This window comes from Saccostrea echinata, unplaced genomic scaffold (assembly GCF_033153115.1).
Source record: "Saccostrea echinata isolate AGI-Se365-2 ecotype Australia unplaced genomic scaffold, CSIRO_AGI_Sech_v1 ptg000029l, whole genome shotgun sequence".
NCBI lineage: Eukaryota > Metazoa > Mollusca > Bivalvia > Ostreida > Ostreidae > Saccostrea > Saccostrea echinata.
The window spans coordinates 30,314,211-30,337,166 of NW_026889778.1; the positions used below are offsets into that span (position 1 = coordinate 30,314,211).

General features: G+C 34.4%; 1 protein-coding gene across 1 annotated transcript in view; it reads right to left on the minus strand.

Annotated features, from left to right (window-relative positions):
* LOC133195821 (actin-related protein 2/3 complex subunit 4) overlaps window positions 1-22,956 on the minus strand; it is a 206,564-nt gene that overhangs the window by 18,205 nt on the left and 165,403 nt on the right. The gene's annotated exons all lie outside the window — the stretch shown is intronic.

The following is a 22,956-nucleotide window of genomic DNA, read 5'->3' on the forward strand; positions in this document are numbered from 1 at the left end:
CCAGTTTGTGACAGAAAAGCGATACAATAAACAGGAAAACATTGGATGTAGACGTGATATACTGAATGTGTAGTCTTGTTTTTCTGGAAGAATGTAAGTGCTCAACATGCACTTTATGACTGATTAGGAATTCGCTATTTATAATTCACTGTAAAGTCGATGAAGACGTGCTACAAAATTGTGAGGAATGTGTTTATTTCAACCCGCCTGCTTCACGAGAGTCTTTCACTCTGATCGAAGATATCCTTTACAATTTTTTTCATCGCCAGTGCTGCTAAGCCTAGATATGACAGAATTCCTCCCTCTAGAGCAGAATTCTCACTCCCAAGAAACATCGTCACAATAAGTTATATAATGCAGGCACCCTTATGTAGTGTCCATCTTTTTATTTTAAATAATTGCCCCATGCTGGAGTGGGATCAAGGACGCAAGGTTTTAGCAAGAAAGTATATAAACTTCTGCAAGAACAAAAAGGTTACAATTTGACATCTTGTAGGCTCACTAGTCCACTTCCAGCATCAGTTTATTGTAAATTATAATCAAAAGAGGGTGTCCTTTATCTGCATATTCATCTGTCCGTAAGAGAAAGATAACTGAGGTAAGCATTGTCATCGTACACAAACACCAGAACAAAATAAACACAGCTTGACAAATGTTGGGAGGATCACACCTACTGATGAAAAGGGTGGGTTATACAGAGACACACCGGACCAGAATAGCAATAACTTTTGTATGATTCCTACGGTTATGATTTGACTAAAGGAGTAACCATATATAAGCAATAACTCAAGCCACAGTTATACATAAAATAATATAGGAAAAATTCAAGTTTAATTTCGGGGTAAGAAAACTCGTATAAACACGTTTTGTACTGTAGCTTGAAGATTATTTACCTCACCTTCCCTAAGATCATTGTTGGGCCGCAACTTTTGTTTAAAATTTCACATTAGACCAAGAAAAAAAAATCTTATAACGGGTCTTAATTAAGTCTTTAAAAATCTTTTTAAGAACATCTGGGTTACAATCATATACATAATCCTATTGCAGTGATTTTTAATTCCGCTTAATTCATATTCTCAAGGGAAGTTGCGACAATAAATTTTCAAGATTGTTACACTGACATGCAAGTACCCCCGCCCCCACCCCATAATTTATCTTTAAATTAGTCCATCGTCACCTCAATTCTGCCGGGGTTTGGGGGGGGGTGTTAGATAATTTTGCATTCAGTATAAAAAAGGAACATCATAAATATATTTTTAAAACTTCTGAGAAATGGGAATCAGGACAAGGATAAGTAGACAATTCAAATTGCAAGCATCATAATCATATGGTGTATAGGTTTGTGATTAATAAAAACATTAGCAAGCACGCAAGTATCGTTTTGAAATGTTGGGAACGGGCGGCATAACAAATACACCTGTGAAATATGAAAAGCCTGGCATCAACTTTCAAAAGTTTTTTTTTTAAAAGGTTTTGGGCTTATGGAATATACCTGTGAAGTATGAAAGCCCTAGCACTAACCGTTCAAAAGTTATGACCATGGTTAAATTGAGGTAAAATTTTGCAAAAGTTGGTCAAACTTTAAGTTCAAGAGGTCAGTTTGCACCCAAAGTAAGAACTTGTCACATTGACAAGGTATACACGTGTGAAATCTGAAAGCCAGAGCTCCAACCTATCAAATGTTATATGAGCAAGGTTAAAGTTTTTTGTAGACAAGCAGACAGACATAAGAACGGAAAGAGCAAAAACTTTTATGCCCCCGAATCTCCGATAAGGGGGCACGCAAAGGTACTAGTAATATATCAGTAACGCCTCAACGTTTAATTAGTTTCCTTTTTTTTTTTTTTTTTTTTTTGCTTGTCAAATATATTTTGTAAAGTTTTCCCCATCCCTATTACAGACCTGCAGTTATCGCTTCGATGTGCACACTGACCAAGGACACGCCCACTATTTTTAAGATTATGACAAGATATACAGTTAATGAAAAAATTAAAAAGGTCAAATTGTAATAAACCAAGGCCATCTTTGAAAAATTGTTTGGTTGCCCTCTCCCGCCGACTGACTAAAATGGCCTGATTCAATTTTTTTAATATATATTCAAGGGCATGATATTTTTTGTTCTTTTTTTCCTCTTATCCCGTCAATAAATATATTGAAATTTTTCTAGGAAAAAGATTTTCCACCTACCTACCGACTCAATATTTACCCTGATTTGGGAGAGGGCAAACAAATATTATTTTAAAGATGGCACAGAATACCGGTAGGTGGAAGGAGGAGTACTTGTGTAGTAAATCCATTGCAAGCAATTAATTTGTAGTTTTATTACACTTTATTTTATCTTTGATTTTCTTATTTCATAAAATTATTTATTTAGTCATTATTTGGTCTGTTCTTTATCTGTTATTTGAAAAACAATATTCAATAAATTCTCTTTTTTTTTCAAATACATGGTAAAATACAGGTACTAGTAGAATGAAGACTGTAATTATTACGAAACATAACTCATACCTATTGTTTTATGCCAATTATCGAATGTGTGCAAAACTGGGGAAAACGTGAAAATGTGAAGTTATTTCAAGGTAAGTAAGGTAGTCTTCACCAGAACTGATGACGTAGACAATCGTACTACACAAGAATGTGATGATCTTCTTTTAAGGTAATGTAGTCCTCACCAAAACTGATGACGCAGACATCCGTGCTGCACAAGAATGTGATGATCTTTTAAGGTAAGGTAGTCTTCACGATATAAACATCATAATATGTCGAAAATATGCACGCAAAAATGTCCATGCTTTGGCAGTTATTTTTTCCACATGTAATTGCAATGCATGGGTAATATTTGTCGTGTAACGAAGCAACTGAGAAATCATACACGTTAATGTAATGTACTTAAAAGTATTAATTATTTCCTTATAAAGTGTTACTGTAAATTGTGAAGTATAGATTTTTGTTTACAAATTCTACCGTGTATAATGCATTTTCAGAAAATCGTTTCAAAGATAATTCCTCATTTCAAAGATGATTCCTTCTTTGCTGCATACTTCATCTGCTGGATACATAAGACCATAACAAGATATCGGAGTGAAGGTCTGTCTATATCATAGCTGGGAATGCCAGTCGTCGACCAAGGTCTGTCTGCATCTCCCAGGGAGAACCCTAGTCAAAAATGGGTTCTTGGTTTTGGGGTTATAGCACGGCCACCAATCGCTCTAACTCAGATCCAAATAATACGAAAAGGATTTTATCGGGACTTCCGGATATGCGTTGGAGGGACTTTTTGCATTAGCTTCGGAGGTAAGTTGAGCTCTCTTTCTTGTATTTTGACCGTTTTTTTTTTTTTTTTTTTTTTTTTTTTTTACAAAACAAAGAATGAGATTCGACCCCTTTTATTTAGATATTGCCATATTGCCTCACTGTGAACTGTTAGGACTGAAATTATTGTTGAAAAGACGCTAGATTTTTTTTTCTGTGAGTTTCGTCACGCAAAACTAAGATCCGCTGAAACAAAGCTGCCAAGCGAATATGTTATGTATTTTATTTATTTCATTATGACCCTAAAAGATAATAAAACATATGTTCCTATAAACGTTCTTCTTTCTTCATCAGATCAATAGTTAGGAATGGAAAAAAAACAACAAAAAACATGAGATGAGTTATCGGAATCAGATGTGATTTAGCGGTACCTGTTATGAGTTAGATTTCAATCATAAACAATATACAAATGCATGGTATAATAATTTAATACTAGTAATAACAATTTATCAACCTTTTCACTTTGGAAACGTTAGCTATACGGGCCTGATTTTGAGAACCCTTTGGCTGGCATTTAATCTTAATACACTGGTTCATAATCCTCCTTATATAGATGCCTTCTTTTCATATTGAGGTCATAAGGTCAAGGGTAAAGGTTCACTTCTATATAAATAGATCTGACCTATAGGGCCGGGCTTGGTTTTTTTCTCTACAAAAAGCTTATCGATTTTCGTTCCGATTAATGACATTAGGCTGAATACATGTAACAATTTGTTTTTCATAAATCTTTATTTCAGTAAGTAGAGGTAGGAGGAACACTTTCATTGATATTCTGAGTTTGTTATCTTCAAATGTAATAATTGATATTTTTTCTTTACTTCTAATTGTACATAATGGTAATATCCACTGTCTCTGGAATTCTATTCTTCATATCTAGACTATTTATTTTACAACATATTTCCGTGGATATAATAAAAACATGCCATTAATGTGTGCAAATTATATAGGCCTAAATGAAATCCAAGGAAGTACAGTTACTGATATATGTAGCCCTACTGTTTCAAAACTTAAGATCTTAGAACATTGACTGAAAACAAAAGTACTTGTACGTTATTCTAAATATATATATTAAGCTCAAATAATTCAAGCAATACGTAACATACTACATGTAACCCAGACAAGCACTAGTAGCACAGTGTTTCTTATGTCAAGAATGGGAATGCATAAAGGATAGATAATTGAAGAAAAATAAACAAGCCTTTAAAAATTTTTAGAATAGTCTTTGAAAAGGCGAAAATTTAACACTATAAAAGTGTGGCACCAGGTGGATTCGAACTCCCGACTTTAAAAAGAAAGTACCCACGATGTAATAGTCAGCTCATATATCAACTGAGCTATTCTGACTATAAGATTAATGGGTATAAATTTGAAGCAGATAGTCAAAATCAGGTTTACTTATTTTTTGTAGGTTTTTTGTGAATTTCGACCCTAGGGCAGGGGTGCCCCTAAAAAAATCCTATCTTAAATTATTCCTTACATCCCAACCTATCAAAATATCACAATTTTATGTAGGGGCAAGCCTGCCCAGAAGGACCTCTAGGCCAAAATTCATGCAAAAATCAACGCTTTAACGGACAAAATGGTGTTTCGGCAAACTTTGGAGGTTTATTGTAAAGTTGTAAATAATAAATTTTAGTTGTAAAATACAAATTTGAAAAATTTAGACATATATACGGTAGAAAACAACAAATAAAGATTGATTTTTAAATGTAACTTTTTCCGGGAAATTGTTCTCTCCTGTAGGTCAATTCTTTTGTGATAGTGAATACATCCTTTCTAAGATAATATTAATTTGAACGTATGCATTGGAATAAAAAAATTAATAAAAAGAAGTAAGGTATAAACTCCCGCCATCCACACCCAAGGGCCGGATATTAACAGCGAAACACGTACCTTCAAGTTTACGTCTTATTTTAGATGTAATAACATTTAATGTTACTTCAGTTGCTTAATTAAAAAAAATCTAATTCAACATGCTTTGTTAATATGCTTTTATTTAGAGCTTCATCTATATATTGGCGAAAAGTAGTTGAGAAAGAGTACAGTCCACTGAAAGAATGCAGCTTACGCCTAATATATGTACTCCATTACAAAACCAAAAAAAAAAAGACTCCTATTTTTATTTATGCATTAATCTGTATACAATGATATTAGAGTTTTGTGAATTTTATTCTGATACTTTATTAAAAAACAAAATTGTTTTCTTTGGGTCTTCAGAGGAACGATCTCTGGAGATCTTTAAAAACTAGTAGGCTGGGACTACTGGAAGGCGGGGAGTACATTTGTTGCGTTGATGGGATTTCCTTTCCATTTTGCATCATTCTGAAATAATAATGTTTAAAAACAAAAAACAAATAATAACATAAAAGTACACGAAAAGTGAAAACAGGTATTTGTTTCAGTATCAAAAATGTAAAATTTGAGATGGATAACGCCCGTATTTAACAAAATTACCAGCGGGCATCTTTGAAGACTGATTTTGAGTGCCTGATGAAGAGATCCAAAATTATATGCTATAAGTTAAAAACTATCATATGGAAATCAGGTGCACTGTTTTGTGTTCATTTCCGGCAGACCCGTAGAATCAGAAAGTGCCACCCCTTTTTCCCCAAACACAACATTTTACTATTGACCAGTGGCGGATCCAGAAGTTCTTGTGGGGGGGTTTTGAGGCCCGTAGGGCCGAAGGGGGAGAGCATGGGAGGGGTGTCCCCCTCCCATTGGTGGGGGTTCGGGGAAATTTTTTTAAAAATGGCTCCAAATGGTGCATTTTCCAGCATTTTAGATTGAATGAATTAGTTTTTTGCCACTTGTTTTTTCAAGACCGACCTACCCAAATTTTCAAGAATTTGAACAAAAAATGAAAATTTTAGGATTAATTCTTAATTTCCATGTAGTCGCCCGCGTGGCGCAGTGGTTAGAGCGTCTGCTCTAGAGTCGCGAAGTAAGGAGTTGATCCTTACGTCGCGGGTTCGAATCCCACTGCGGGACGTGGAGACCGGTCCTTCGGATGAGACCGTATAAACCGAGGTCCCGTGTCGCAGTAGGTGCTGGCACGAAAAAGATCCCTCACTGCTCAATGGCCGTAAGTGCCGAGTATAGGACAAAATTTGCAGCTCTCCACCGGCAAGTGGTGGCGTCTCCATATGAGTGAAAAATTCTCGAGGGGGACGTTAAACAACATACATACATACATAATTTCCATGTAAACATGAAAAATAAGACTCTTCTAAAAAATAAGTAAAATAAATGTAAAATCTGATGAAATTAGAAATATCGACATTTGATATATAACATCCAATTCTTTATTTTAAAAAGCACGTCCAATGTGTCACATGTGAAGCTCTGAGTACCAAAATACAACTGATGTGCATTTTCCAAACACTTAGAAAATTTGGATTTTGTGTAGAAACCCTAATTACTCTTTTCAACTACTTGACTATACTATTCATATAATTTGCAATATAAACAAATAATGATATTTAATATTGAAGAATAAATATAAATTATTTTGGGAAAATTCTGAAATTATTGCTTATTTATGGAAGGGGGGGGGGTAATTATAATTTCTAACATAAATGTACCCTTTAATTCTATTTTTTTACCCACGTACTAGCCGAATGTTTGAAAAAAAGTCTTGAAAATCTCGAAGGGTCTACATTCCCAGTATAGTTATGTCATGAAAATATTGTATCAGGGACGTTCATACTATAAAATATACGTCCCTGATTGTATTAATTAATTTTTAGCTCACCTGAACTGAAAGCTCAAGTGAGCTTTTCTGATCACATTTTGTCTGTAGTCCGTCTGTCTGTCTGTCTGTCCGTCTGTCCGTCCGTCTGTAAACTTTTCACATTTTCGACTTCTTCTCCAGAACCACTGGGCCAATTTGAACCAAACTTGCCACAAAGCATGCTTGGGTGAAGGGGGTTCAAGTTTGTTCAAATGAAGGGCCACTCCCTCTTCCAAGGGGAGATAATTAAGAATTGGTGAAAATTTGGTGTCATCTTTTAAAAATCTTCTTCTCAAGAACCATTGAGCCAGAAAAGTTTATACTTATGTGAAACCTTCATTACATAGTGTAGATTCAAGTTTGTTCAAATCATGACCCCCGGGGGTAGGGTGGGGCCACAATGGGGGATCAAAGTTTTACATAGGAATATATAAGGAAAATCTTTAAAAATCTTCTTCTCAAGAACAACAAAGCCACAATTAGTCATACTGATAAGGAATCATCCTCAGGTAGTGTAGATTCAAGTTTGTTCAAATCATGACCCCCGGGGGTAGGTTGGGGCCACAATGGGGGATCAAATTTTTACATAGGAATGTATAGGGAAAATCTTTAAAAATCTTCTTCTCAAGAACAACAAATCCACAATTAGTCATATAGATATGGAATCATCCTCAGGTAGTGTATATTCAAGTTTGTTCAAATCATGACCCCTGGGGGTAGGGTGGGGCCACAATGAGGGATCAAAGTTTTATATAGGAATATATAGAAAAAAAATCTTTTCAAGAACAACAGAGTTACAATTAATCATATTGATATGGAATCATCCTCAGGTTGTGTAGATTCAAGTTTGTTCAATTCATTACCTCAGGGGTAGGTTGGGGCCACAATGGGGGATCAAACTTTTACATAGGAATATATACGAAAAATCTTTAAAAATCTTCTTCTCAAGAACAACAAAGCCACAATAAGTCATATTGATTTGGAATCATCCTCAGGTAGTGTAGATTCAAGTTTGATCAAATCATGACCCCTGGGGGTAGGGTGGGGCCACAGTGGGGGATCAAACTTTTACATAGGAATATATACGAAAAATCTTTAAAAATCTTCTTCTCAAGAACAACAAAGCCACAATAAGTCATATTGATTTGGAATCATCCTCAGGTAGTGTAGATTCAAGTTTGTTCAAATCATGACCCCTGGGGGTAGGGTGGGGCCACAGTGGGGGATCAAACTTTTACATAGGAATATAAAGGGAAAATCTTTAAAAATCTTCTTCTCAAGAACAACAAATCCACGATTAGTCATATTGATATGGAATCATCCCCAAATATTGTAGATTCAAGTTTGTTCAAGGCATCCTCCAGTAGTAGGGTGGGGCCATAATGGGGGATCAAAGTTTTACAAAAGAACATATACAGGAAATATCTTTAAAAATCTTCTTTATTCTCAAGAACAACAAAGCCATGATCAATCATATTGATATGGAAGCAATCCTCAGGTAGTGTACATTCAAGTTTGTTCAAATCATGACACCCCCCCCCCCCCAGGGTAGGGTGTTAGACATATTTAAAATTCTGTTTTAAAGAACAGCAAAATCATGATTAGTTATATGAAGATAGAAGCATCCTCAGAAGGTTTATACTCAATTTCATTCAAAACATGGCACCTTGGGGTAGGGTATGCCTAGAACAGGCGATCAAAGCTTTATTTATGAATATATAGGAGAAATATAGGAGAAGAAATCTGCTGGCGGAAAGGGAGGTGAATGCCTGGTTGTCTTCTTTTTTGTTGTTGCAGCATAGTTAAATCACATAATTTGGCAATGTATTAAGAGAATTTGTTTTTTTAAAGGGAGTTGACCCCCTCCCCCTACACACTCACGCATAAAATAGGATTTTCGAGTTTGGGCAATTTTCCTGTATTTTACTCGTCAAATTTTTGTGACCGTGTAGAAACGAAGTATAGGTGTGCCGTATTTCCGAAGGTCCACCAATATGCAATTCCAGAGATAAAACAAACGATGGAGGATTCCGTATTTATTAGAAGAGTCTTCTCAACGATGACAACAGATTTCATGAATCAATAGACAGACATATTAAAAATGATCGAGTCGGATTGGCCGAAGTGGCCTCCGGACTCACAGTCGTGGCCGAGATTGGCATTCGTATCTTCCAGACTAAAGATTGAAATTATACATGACTATTTATAAGAATGTACATGAGTAAAAACGAAAGAGAGGTGTTGACATTAAGTTAAAAATGAGTGAAAGATTCACAGGTATAGAGAAATTAAATATACTTAATGACTCCTTGATGTATGGACAAGAAAACAGATAATTACTCAATGTTATGAGATTGTTTTATTCCCCGAACGTCTTCTCGCTAAAACAACTATTTAATTATCACACTCAATTAAGAGGCCCTCTAAGGGGTCCAGGTAGAGTTTACCTTATAAGTGAAAGTCAAACTGGCTTCAGGAAAGGGTATTCTACCTTAGATAATATACTGACTTTACATTTTCTTACAAACATGGTCATGTCTTTCAAAAAGAAACTTTTCTGTGCTTTTGTTGACGTTAAACAGGCGTTCGACACGGTGTGGAGAAATGGGCTTTGGTACAAATTGTTAAATAATGGCATTGGTGGTAAATGTTTTACATTTATTAAAAAAATATGTATAATGGAGTTAAGTCCCTTGTGGCTATGAATGGTTTTTCATCTGAGATTTACACTGTAACATTGGTGTACGCCAAGGAGAAAACTTATCGCCTCTCTTGTTTTCTATGTATGTTAATGATTTAGAAGAATTTTTCACCAGCAAAAATGTGCATGAGCTGTCTTTTAATGTAAGCAGTTCAAACACTGTAGAAAACCAATGTTTGCTGTATTTTAAATTATTTATTTTGTTCTATGCTGACGATACAGTTATGGTGTCTGAGTCTGCAGAGGATTTGCAACACGCTCTTAATGAGTTTCATTCGTATTGTATACAATGGAAACTGAATGTCAATGTAGACAAAACAAAAATTATGATTTTTTCGAAAGGTCCATCTGTTAAAAATGTATTCTACTATAATAATTCTGTTATTGAAATTGTGAAAGAATTTAAATACCTAGGTATACTATTTTCCCGATCAGGTTCATTTTGTAAGGCTAAAAAACATATATATATTGCAGACCTTGATGCTGATAATAAAACTCAAATACCATTTCTCAATCAATTAAAACATTTATAGACTAGTTTCAATAGTATTGTGTAACGTTATATGTTTAATGTGTTATGGGCCGACAGAAATGTTAGCTATTTCAACATTTATTGATATATTTATAATAAGGTTCAGGTTTGCACTCTTTATATTTTCAAAATAAGAAAAGATAAAGAAGTCCACAACTGGTTCCGTTGCGTTCCATAAATACCAACTTCCACTGCAATATTGGTACTTAACGGAACGGAACCACATTGTTAAGGGTTTAAAACTGTGTTGATAAACTAGATACTAGAATAGTTTTGTGTCCTGTATGTTAGGGTTTTATTTTAAAATCATATCTGCAGGAAAATAAATTTCTTCAGTAACTTGCATGTATAAAGAGAATATTATTCATTTTTGTAAAAATTTTAATAAATGTTTAATTCTTTATTTATTTTACTTAAACATTTAGTTTTCAAGTAATATTATTTACGAAAAAAAGAAAATAAAATTAACGATAGCCATATCTTGTTCCGTTCCGTTTCGCAAATTACCAATACCCACACGGGTATTGGTATTTTGCGGAACGAAACGAAACCATAGGTTTCCTTTTGAAAAGAAAGAAAAATACCAAGAACTAACAAATTCTCTCAATGTGAGGTTTGAAATTGACGTGTAAGTGACAAAATACAAACGATGTACTCATGTTTTTGACGGTAAATTTGAATAGGAATGCATTTACATCAATAATAATGAACATTAATCATTCAATACAGTTTAAAGAGACAGAAGAAGAATTATTTTATTTGCAAATAAGATGCTTCAGGGTTTTAAATTTACTGTCAATAATAAATGCTAAGAAGCATTGTATGAATATCTAGTAAAACAGGAAAAGGCAGTAAGCGATTTAAGTTTTTTAAATTAAAAAAAAAAAAAACAACTTAAAATCAAATTGTGTTGTGATATAGACAACTCATTCCAGAAAATGAAAGCAGTGTATCATTATGTTTATAAATATTCAAAAATAAAGCATTTTTATTTATAAATAAATAGAGGTCAAATATCATTTATTCACATGATATGCTAACTAATATAAACATTGAATATACTTTGCATTGATCTGTTCATATCTTTTGATTTATATTTTAAATTATCTCACCATAACACAGTCAGTAAATACATGTAAAAAGTATTGAAAAATTCAGTAAATACGTGTATTTCCTACCTGAAAACAGTAAATACATGTATTTCCTAAGCAGAATAGGAATTTCATGTATTTCCAAAAATTCAGGAAACACATGAAATTCCTTATTACACATATTCACTGTAACATATATATACAGACCATACTTGGAGCTTTTATATAAATAGCTAGAATAAGGTTAAATTGGAGTCGCAATGTATTTAAGACCCCCCTCATTAAAGCTGAACACGATTCGTAAAAGGAATGTGTTCGCCATATTCGATGGTCTGAGGGCCCCTATTTAAAGCCGCTCACTTATGTCACTATTCAGTGTAATCAAACGTCACTGATGTAGACGGACGTATGCTGTACAGCACTCGGTAGCAACAAAAAAATAACCATACTTCTTATGCAGGAAATTAAGATACCAATGAAACTTACAACAATTGCACAGGTCAGTATAGTATCAGGGGCGTCGGCAAGGATTTGACATTGGGGAGGCGAACTGGATCGAAAAGAGGGGATTGGTCCTAACCAACTAAAATAATTAAGATTTCAGCCAAAATCTTGATGTTTTTATTTTCTGATTAATAAAGAACAATTAAGTATGCAACCCCCAAAAAAATGTTTTATGTGATTTAAGTTACCTGTACTATAGATAAAACAAAATTTAATAGCTAGGAGCTAGTGTTTTATGAGGTAAAGATTAAAATACATAACAGTTTTCTATTATTGATTAAGTAATATTTATTGATACTTGCCGAAAGAATGCATAGTAATGAAATTTAAAATGAACAGGGTGATTAATCCTTCATAATCCCTCCATTTTTGAAATGCAGGAATGTGTATGACATTAAAAAAATCAACTGAAGTTGTTTTAAATAGTAATTTTTACTCAGTATTTTAGTATTTTGCTTTAATTTAATAGCTTACAACTCCGATTCATCAAATATTTCCAAATATCGATAGACCAATTTATTAGACAATGAACAGGCCTGTTGTACGCGGGGGGAAGGTGTCAAGAAAGGGGGGCTCCAATTTTTGTCCAACTTCACTTTTTCTGAGAACAGTTTTTTTGTTTTTTGTTAGTTTGTTTGTTGTTATTGTTTTTTGTTGTTGTTGTTTTTTTTTTTTTGCTTAAGTTTCGATATGTAGAAATTCATTGATTTAGACGCTGCTGCCCCCTCCCCCCTTTTATACACACTTTTTGTTGCTGTCAGGTCGAAATCGGGTAAATTTCAGCATTCGAAAAGAAAAAAAATTCCGGAAACTTTGAGAGTCTCCCCGCCCCTTCCCCCAATAGAATTTCCAAAAACGTTGCTAGTTGTGGGCCTGATGAAGAATTTGTAGCAAACTTGCACGTAGAGTATAGCACGCCGATTGCTTCAAAATTATTTTCTGCACGACCTAAAACAAAAATTACACGAGTAAGTAAAAACTTACACAAAGTGAGGAAAATATACACGAAGCTATTGAAATTTACACAAACTATAGAAAAACTGCACAATCAACAAAATATTTACACGATATAGTGAGGAAATTGCACAAACGTAAAAACGAAAACTGCACGAGTGAGAATACAACATCGACGTAATATGCTACGCGTCCTCATTGCGCACATTTCATTAATATTCATTAGAGAACAGTTCAATGTGGTTTGGATGCTTGAAACATACTATAAAATTTTTACAAAAGGAGGAGTAACGTGTTGGTAATCTTTTTAAAAAAGATTCTTTTAAATTTCCGCTAGACTCTCAAGAATATATGTACAACGTATATTATACATGTAGATAAATTGACAGGCACACAATCTTAAACTTGTAGTATATGAACAACCCCGAATAAAAAAACATTCTTCACAGAATACTTGTATAGATAACGTAAAAAAGGGGGATGCATATTACCGGTTGTGTGTTTAATTGTTGGATTTTTTAAAGTATGTCATTCCTCTATATAGCAATTTCTTTTGAAAGTTTAAAACAATGACATATAGGCCTGAATAAAAATAAATAAAAACATGTGATATAATACAGGAGAGTTAACAACAAATCAAACTCTTCTCCTCCACCACCTACTGTGTGTACTTTTGGTAATAATCAAGGATGTGCATGCGTGACCTTTTCATACAGAGATCCTTCTCTGCTGGTTCTGGAACGAAAGACACATGTACGCTAATCGATTTATAGCTATTTGACACACCAATAATACCTTTTGATTAAAGATTATATTACTAGCAATTCATAAATTTTTTTTGAAGCAATGTTGCGATCATCTGGGTTGTGGAATTTGACCGAAAACTTTTTGGAAGTCAACAGTAAAGAAAATCGAGCAAATATTAATTGTGCAACTTAAATTTTAATATTGAAACGCATATCTCACTTTTTGGTATATGTATGTAACAAAGTACATGTAGTACATGTAGTCTTAACTTTTGTGCAACGTGTGGTGATTTCATAAAAAACTCCACGAAAATGTAGAAAAAATATACAGTCGTTTTACTTATGTAAATTAAAGTTTAATTTATGTTGTTTTTAATGTATCGGCGGTAGTCTATTTTGAATAGTTAAAATGCATATAAAGGAGTTAAGAAAATTTAAAATTATAAAGTACAGGCAAGTAGTATCGTTTTTGAAAGCAGGGGAGGGGGGGGGGGGAGTCAGATTTTTTTTTTTTTGACAACCTACCGGAAAAAACAAAACAAGTATTTTCGAAACACATTATAATACCAAATTACTTTGATTTAAACTATCCTACAACAAAGGGAGGGGGCAACCAGCTTTTCAGTGGAAATTTACAATAGAAGTAGGTTATGTTTGGAAAAAAAGTGGGAGGAGGGCAGACCCCTCCTGATGCTACGTGCCTGAAATATTTTCTAAGAATTTAAGGGTACATAAAATAGTCTATCGAAATCAGGATTGCAATTCAACTGAACTGTAACGATATTGTAAGACCAAATTCAAGAAGACATACAAGATGAACTTAATTAGCTGGGACTTGGCTACACATGCACATTTATTTTCAATGCAGATTTTGACAATAATAAACACACGGTAATAAAACAAAGATTTCTTGAGGTCATCATATGTTTTCTTATATTTATTCGTAGTCATGCTCGAAGCAAAACAAGACCTGGTTGATGCCATTGATACACATGTACAATATTGCTATAAAGCAAACTTTTTAATTATTTGTACATGTATTCGTACAAAATACAAATTGCATAGAATAGGCTTTTTAACTCATAATCTTATTTTTCAAAAACGTTAGATATGCACATGAATAGTCTTTTAAAAAGTGAATCTTGTATCAAATATGTTCCTTGAATGTTATTGAAGATTATTTTCATTTTATAATTATACAGTCATGTTCTTTTTATAATGACTATAGATTTGGGTAAAAAAGTGTTAGCCTATTACAAAAACTTAGTGTTCGGGAAATAATTAAAATTTTATGCATACGAATTCGAAATGTAAAGAGAAATTGTTGTCTTGGAAAATATTTGTCAAACCTCGAGCTCCATAAAGAACATGATTTATTTGCATTATTTAAGAGTGATACAACACATTCTTTGTTCTTTTTATTTATTATAATATCCATCCCCATTTTCTTATTTGTAACATTGTACGTAGATGTATTTAGTAATTCACTATGTTTTAAAATTTCTGATGTGTCATTATGGTCCAACGATTTGAAACTTTGATAAATACATAGATTCAGATGTTGCTACTCTATCAATCCACGAACCAGATCCGCCACTGATGATATGTTTTACCGGTGCCAGGATCATTTGAGTAGAGTTTTGTTATTTCATTTGGACAAATTTTAAGTAACAAAACACAAAACCGCATGTACTAAAGCACATAGAGTATATATATTTTCCCTTTATCTGGTCCTATTTATTAAAAGTGAAAACATTTATCAAGTAATCGCCATTACGAATGAGGGTAACGCTTACCCTTAGGAATGTCTTGTTTTTTATTGAGTAGTTTATGACTGAAAATATGTGATATCATGGAAGGAATTCATAACAGTGTAGGCTACAGATGTCCAACCAAAATTGATATTCTCATATTTTATAAGTAAAGATACATGTATAATTAGAAAAAAAAATATTTTTTATGTTTGACTTTAAAAACATACTGTATATATCTAAGGTCAGGTAATTCCCACTTTTTAATCTTTTTGAAAATAAAAAATATATCCAGCCAACTGAATAATTTCCTATTCCTAAATGAAAAAAAAAAATCTGCCCAAATGAATTCATAATTAGTACAAATGAGAAGTACCAAAACGAATTCTACAATTTAATGATTATAATCAGCAATAATTCTGCCATCATTTTCATGAAGAATCCACGTTATTAATTGTTTTATTACGCATGTGTTAATTTTATTTTATACAAGTACTTTCCGTTAAAGTTGTATCTATAAGTTAGAGAATTTTAAAAGAGCGTATTACTTTTAGTTCGGAGTCGAGTGCATCATATGCAATGGTACTTTTTTCCCCGCATTATAACACAAACATGCAATTCCTTTCTTGTCACAATTTATGTCCGGCATCATATAATACCTCCATATTTTGGCTAGGATCTCGGTCAATATAAGAAAAATATAATATCTCCGAGCAACTTTTAAATTTTTTCACACAGTTCACAAGAAAACATTTCATTCGTTCGATTGGCATTAGCTAGAAATCGGATCGAGTTTTAGCAAAGAAATAAAGAAGCAAACAAACATGCATATCATCGTCAACGCCATTTTCTCTCGATTACACCCAGCATTCAAGAAGAGATAAAGAGTACAGAAAACCAAGAACACAATGAATATTCTATATGCATAATAATGATATGCGCAGCTGTATTCGCAGTAAAATTGTTTGTGTAATTTTTAGTTTCCTCTGCTCGTGCCGTTTTTGATTTTACGTTTGTGCATTTTATACCCCTTAATCGTGTAAAAAATTTCGGATTCGTGTATTTTTCGTTATGTTTGTGTTAAAATCTTTCAAACTATGTGCTATTTTTACCGATACGTGCATTTTTATTTTACTCGTGTATATTTTTCATCAAGCTCGTGTATAAAATCGTGATCGTTGTGCAGAAAATAATTTTGAAGCAATCGGCGTGCCATAGTAGAGCGCTGGATATCATGCTTATTGTTGACACACGCCAGGTACAGGTATATAATTATACACGTACACCTACATCCCAATATTTGCGTCTGTGTAAAAATAGCTTTCACACTTCGCCGCCAAATTGACCACAGATTGCCATTATTCTTGTCGCTCCATTGACCAAAGATATTGCGATTACAAATTTTGTAATGTTGTTTTTCTCATTTAAAATTCATTTTTCTTTAATCTTTTTTTTTTTTAATTTTTTTTTTTCAAAATTATTGGGGCGGAGACCGCCTCCCCTTAGTATACGAACAAACACAAATACATGTATTTGCAATAAAATGTAAACAAAGGTAATGCAAGATAACCAGCACGAACACGGGTCGCCGTTCCACGTCGATACCCGTGACAATAAAGCAGTCAGGTGTAACGAATGCGAAGAGTATACCCTGGTGCTGATATCGTAGATAGTAATATCGAAAATGGCGTATGTCTATTTACGAGTCGTGTTCATTAAATCACTGAATCACAGGATACCTATTTGACCTCCAAATTGATCCTGATGACACCACATGACGTAATCCATTTTCAAAATAACCTTGTTTAAAAATTTGGTAGCAATAAAAATATTTTTGGAAAATGTCATTCTTAAAATTTTATCCTATTTTTATCTGCAAAAGGTTTCATATGACAATATTAAATTTTCTCCCCTTCAAAAATGCAATTATTGACCTTCTTAAGCTATTCAAATTATCCCAAAATTTCAATCGTTGAAATTTCATTCTATTTGACTTTGAAGGGGGTTCCAAAACATATGACGTTCTTGCCTTCCTAAATGCCAAAATGTTAGGCCAACTTTAGAATAATGTTTGTTTGCCAGTATGAAAATATTGGGTCAGTAGGTAGGTGAAAATTTTTTCTCAGAAAATTTTAATTTCAGTGCTAAATTTTTAAAATCTATTTTCCAGAATACATAAAAAATATAATTGTTTCCTGGAGGTTAAGAAAAGTTTTGAGTTGGGCCATTTTTAGCTAGTCAATCTGGAGAGGGTTTTTAAAGATGGCCTTACCTGAAATTCTTTGAAACAAATGGGAAGCTGTTAATGTGACAGCAACTCGGTTTTTTTCTTTGTGTGGACAGAATAACCAGACTATGTACAGGTTGAAATTTTTCTCTTTAGAGAAGTGGACAGGCATAGCTTACATCATGTAATTGAAGGCTAAAGATTGTCAAATTCTCAGCCAAAGCTCGTAAACTTCTCTATTAAGAATAAGGGTTGCCCCATTGTGGCTCAGTGGTTAGAGCGATTGCTCTGGAGTACTATTAAATCTTAGGGAATGCTCCCTTAAAACATACCTTTTCTAAAAAAAAATAGCATCTTAATTAAAGGTCACAATGATGTGACACACCCTGTAAAATAAATGCATTAACTGACCAAATTTGATGATACTAGGTTTAATAGTTTTTCAGTTATCGGCGGACAGCAGCCCTCCACCAGCAAGTGGTGGCGTCTCAATATTTTGAGATGCCAGCACTTGCCAGTGAAGACTGCAAATTAAAACCTGTATTCGTCACTGGGGGCCTTTGAGCAGTGAGGGATAAAATGAAAAATTCTTGACAGGATGTTAAAAAACAAACAAAAAATAAGAATAAGGTTGGACTTAGGCTAAGTTACCTCAAGTCAGTTGGTCCATTTTGCTACAAAATGTTCTTTCTTTAAATGAAAGTACACTGCTAGTGTATGAACACTTCATCTAAATGGGTATTTGAAAACCCTGCCTCACATCCTTTACCCCTTTTTATTTCAAAATGAACATTGGAGAGCATGTTTATTTACATGCAATTTTGTAAAATGACAGAGAGAGACTTCTCCAGCAATTCGCATTCTTTTTGTAACACAGCCGATATTAGAGAAAAATGCCAAGCTCAGGCTACTATGTCCGAGGATTTGTCATCTTAATTAATTTCAGCTATGTTTATGACTAGAGGTGCCCTTTGATAGTGCACTGTGGTCCCACCCTACACCTAGCGGTGATAATTTGAACAAATCTGAATCTACTCTACCTGAGAATGATTCCATATCAATATGACTAATCATGACTTTGCTCTACTAGAGAAGAGGACTTTTGAAGATTTTTTCCTTTATATTCCTATGTAAAACTTGAAACCCCCATTGTGGCCGCACCTTACCCCCCGTCTCCAAATTTGAATCTACACTATGTAAAGAAGGTTTCATATAAGTTTCAACTTGTTTGGCCAAGTGACCTTATGAAGAATTTTAAAAGATACCACCAAATTTTCACTAATTCTTAATTATCTCCTCTTGAAAGAGGGTATGGCCCTTCGTTTGAACAAATTTGAATCCCCTCCACCCAAGGATATTTTGTGTCAAGTTTGGTTGAAATTGGACTAGAATTCTGGAGAGAAGGTCAAAAATGTGAAAAGTTTACAGACGGATAACGGACAAAATGTGATCAGAAAAGTTAACTTGAGCTTTCAGCTCAGGTGAGCTAAAAATGTAAGACTTTCAGTCCTTCACTCATGATTCATGTCTTCAATTTTGATCAACACAACAAATTGTCCATCTTTGCTGAATCTTTCAGCTCTCTAGCTCTAGCCATTTTTTAACATCATTACATACAAGCATGATCTCTAAATTTTAAAATGGATAATATTAACTTCCAATCGGAAGTGAATTTTGAGTATTTGAAGAAATAATGATCATCTTCAGATTATTCCCTTAAAAATTTTGTGATAATCAAAAGAATTGTAAGTAAGACATCGTCTAATTAAATACTGAACAGAAACAAGAGGCCCAAGGGCCTAGAATCGCTCTTCTGAAAATTGTACAACCTTTAATCTCATGTGTTTTAAGCCTCTTGGTAACCTGTTTATAAGGACAAAGCCATGAAGTTGCAAAAGTAGGTCACAGTGACCTACTTTTTGGTTTATACACTCGGAGGATTCAAGATGCATCAACTGACAAAGTTTGATGATTCTAAGCCAATTAGTAACCGAAAAAGCCATCAAATTCCAAAAGTATGTCATGGTGGCCTACTTTTTGGTTGACACACTTTTGGGACCAAAAATGCATCAACTGACAAGGTTTGATGATTCTAAGCCAATAAGAAACTGAAAAAGTCATTAACACTTTGAAGACTCAAGATGCATTAACTGACATAGTTTGATGATTCTACGCCAATTACTATCTGAAATAGCCATCAAATTCCTACTGACACACTCCGGGTACCCAAGATGCATCAACTGACAAAGTTTGATAATTCCAAGCTAATTAGTATCTGAAATATTTAAATTAAGCCAAGAAATTGCAAAAGTAGGTCACAGTGACCTACTTTTTTGGTCTATACACTCTGAGGACTCAAGATGCATCAACTGATAAAGTTTGATGATTATAAGCCAATTAGCATAAACAATATTTAAATTTAGCCATGAAGTTACAAAAGTAGTTCAAGGTGACCTCCTTTTTGGTTGACACACTCCGAGGACTCAAGATGCATCAACTGTTTAAGTTTGATGATCCTATGCTTCAAAGTGTTCCAAAATATGCCCCTAAAACAATTTGAAAATGAATACCTGTAAAATTCCCAAAGTAGGTCACTGTGACCTTCGTTTTTGATAAATCTGTTTTAAGTTGCATCAACGTACAAGGTTTGATGATTCTAAACCTCTTAGTATCTGAAATAATGACCTTTAATGTTTAGAAAATGATAAGCCATAAAACTCACAAAGTAGGTCACAATGACCTCCTTTTTGGTTGACACACTTCAAGGTCAGATGATGTATAAAGTGACATAGGCTTCAAAGTACCCAAGTTATGCATCATAATTGAAATGAAAATCTGCAAAAAGTAGGTCACCATGACCTACTTTTGAGTCAACATGATATGAAGTCCGAAGATGCATCAACTGACAAGATTTGATGATCCTAGGCCTTATAGTGGGCAAAATATAAAAGATTAACCAAAGTATAAATTTTGGTCAACATTAAAGTGGCCTTCAGACCACGCCCTTTGCCCCAGGGCGATACCCCGTGCTTTTAATCTACAACATATCCTCATCCTTGTATATAAGTTTGGTGATAATCTGCCCAGTGGTTCTTGAAAGATTTTTTAGCAACCCCTACTTTTGTTTTTCCCTAATTATCTCCCATTGTTTCAGGGGCACATCCCTAGTTTTAGTATAAATGAAAGCCCTTGGGCCAAGGATACTCAGAGAGAAAGGATGACTGCACTTAACGCCTGTTTTTGGGTCTTTTTCGGTTGCTTCTGTTGCTTTTATATCTAAACCTTATTTCACTTTTGTATGTTTATGAAAGAATCATGTCAATTTGGAACGGAATTTAAATCTTAAAATGATTTTAGACTGTGATTCAGTAAAATGATTCAATGTTTTTTGTCCTTACTGCCTTCCAAATATAGTGAATTTACACTTACCTGCCCTTGACTGAACATTAGATATGCATGAGAGGTGGAAATAACATTGTAAGAATGGGTCTTAAGGAGGCTCACCACTTTTTGATGACGTACTACACAGAAAAATAAACCTCCATTGTTTCGTCTGTTTTCTACTGGGGACGAATTGTACAGGTTCGCTTTGCTGATTATCTAAGTCTTTAAAACGCTCTGAAAATAGACTACATGCGATGTTGTAAACAATGAGAACAAGGTAAAGGATTCATTATAAATTACAAACGAAGAAGGGTTATTTTTAAGTAGAGACCAATGAGAATGACAGTCAAATCTTCACTACCCAAGTAGTGTACAATGTCATAGCGAAAGCAGCAAGTTCTACCATTGACAACATGTAGGTATAGAGGAAATTCGAGTTGAAATCTACAACCTCGTTGAAATAAATTATAATTGACTTGCGCTTTTAGACTACTGTACTCTTGTTGGTTTTTGTGTTTGTCTTTATTTCTTTGAAAAATGTATATTTATTCTAAAAATTTTAGCTTACTCTGAATCTGATAAGTTCAACCGTTCCTGAGTGTTTTGAGTCAGGAGGACTTCGGAAAGATAACTCTTGCAAGTGGACTTTTTAGCTCACCTGAGCCGAAGGCTCAAGTGAGCTTTTCTGATCACATTTTGTCCGTCGTCCGTCTGTCCGTCTGTCTGTCCGTCTGTCTGTCCGTCCGTCTGTAAACTTTTCACATTTTTGACTTCTTCTCAAGAACCACTGGGCCAATTTTGACCAAACTTGGTACAAAGCATCCTTGGGTGAAGGGAAATTTAAATTGTTAGAATGAAGGGCCAAGTCCCCTCACAAGGGGAGATAATCAAGAGAAGACAAAAATAGGGTGGGGTCATTAAAAAATCTTCTCAAGAACCACAGGGCCAGTAAAGCTGAAACTTATGTGGAAGCATCCTGGGATAGTGTAGATTCTAAATTGTAAAAATCATGACCCCCGGGGGTAGGGCGGGGCCATAATAGAGAATCCAAGTTTTACATTGAAATATATAGGAAAAATCTTTAAAAATCTTCTTCTCAAGAACCACTGGGCCAGAAAAGCTGAAACTTATGTGGAAGCATCCTGGGGTAGTGTAGATTCTAAATTGTTCAAATCATGACCCCCGGGGGTAGGGCGGGGCCATAATAGGGAATCCAAGTTTTACATTGAAATATATAGGAAAAATCTTTAAAAATCTTCTTCTCAAGAACCACTGGGCCAGAAAAGCTGAAACTTATGTGGAAGCATCCTGGGGTAGTGTAGATTCTAAATTGTTCAAATCATGACCCCCGGGGGTAGGGCGGGGCCACAATAGGGAATCCAAGTTTTACATTGAAATATATAGGAAAAATCTTTAAAAATCTTCTTCTCAAGAACCACTGGGCCAGAAAAGCTGAAACTTATTTGGAAGCATCCTGGGGTAGTGTAGATTCTAAATTGTTCAAATCATGACCCCCGGGGGTAGGGCGGGGCCACAATAGGAAATACAAGTTTTACATTGAAATATATAGGAAAAATCTTTAAAAATCTTCTTCTCAAGAACCACTGGGCCAGAAAAGCTGAAACTTATGTGGAAGCATCCTGGGGTAGTGTAGATTCTAAATTGTTAAAATCATGACCCCCGGGGGTAGGGCGGGGCCACAATAGGAAATACAAGTTTTACATTGAAATATATAGGAAAAAACTTCTTCTCAAGAACCACTGGGCCAGAAAAGCTGAAACTTATGTGGAAGCATCCTCAAGTAGTGTACACTCTAAATTGTTCAAATCATGACCCAGGGGATAGGGCGGGGCCACAATAGGGGGAATCCCAAGTTTTACATTGAAATATATAGGAAAAATCTTTAAAAATCTTCTCAAGAACCACTGGACCAGAAAAACTGAAACTTATGTGGAAGCACCCTGGGGTAGTGTAGATTCTAAATTGTTCAAATCATGGCCCCTGGGGGGATGGTGGGGCCA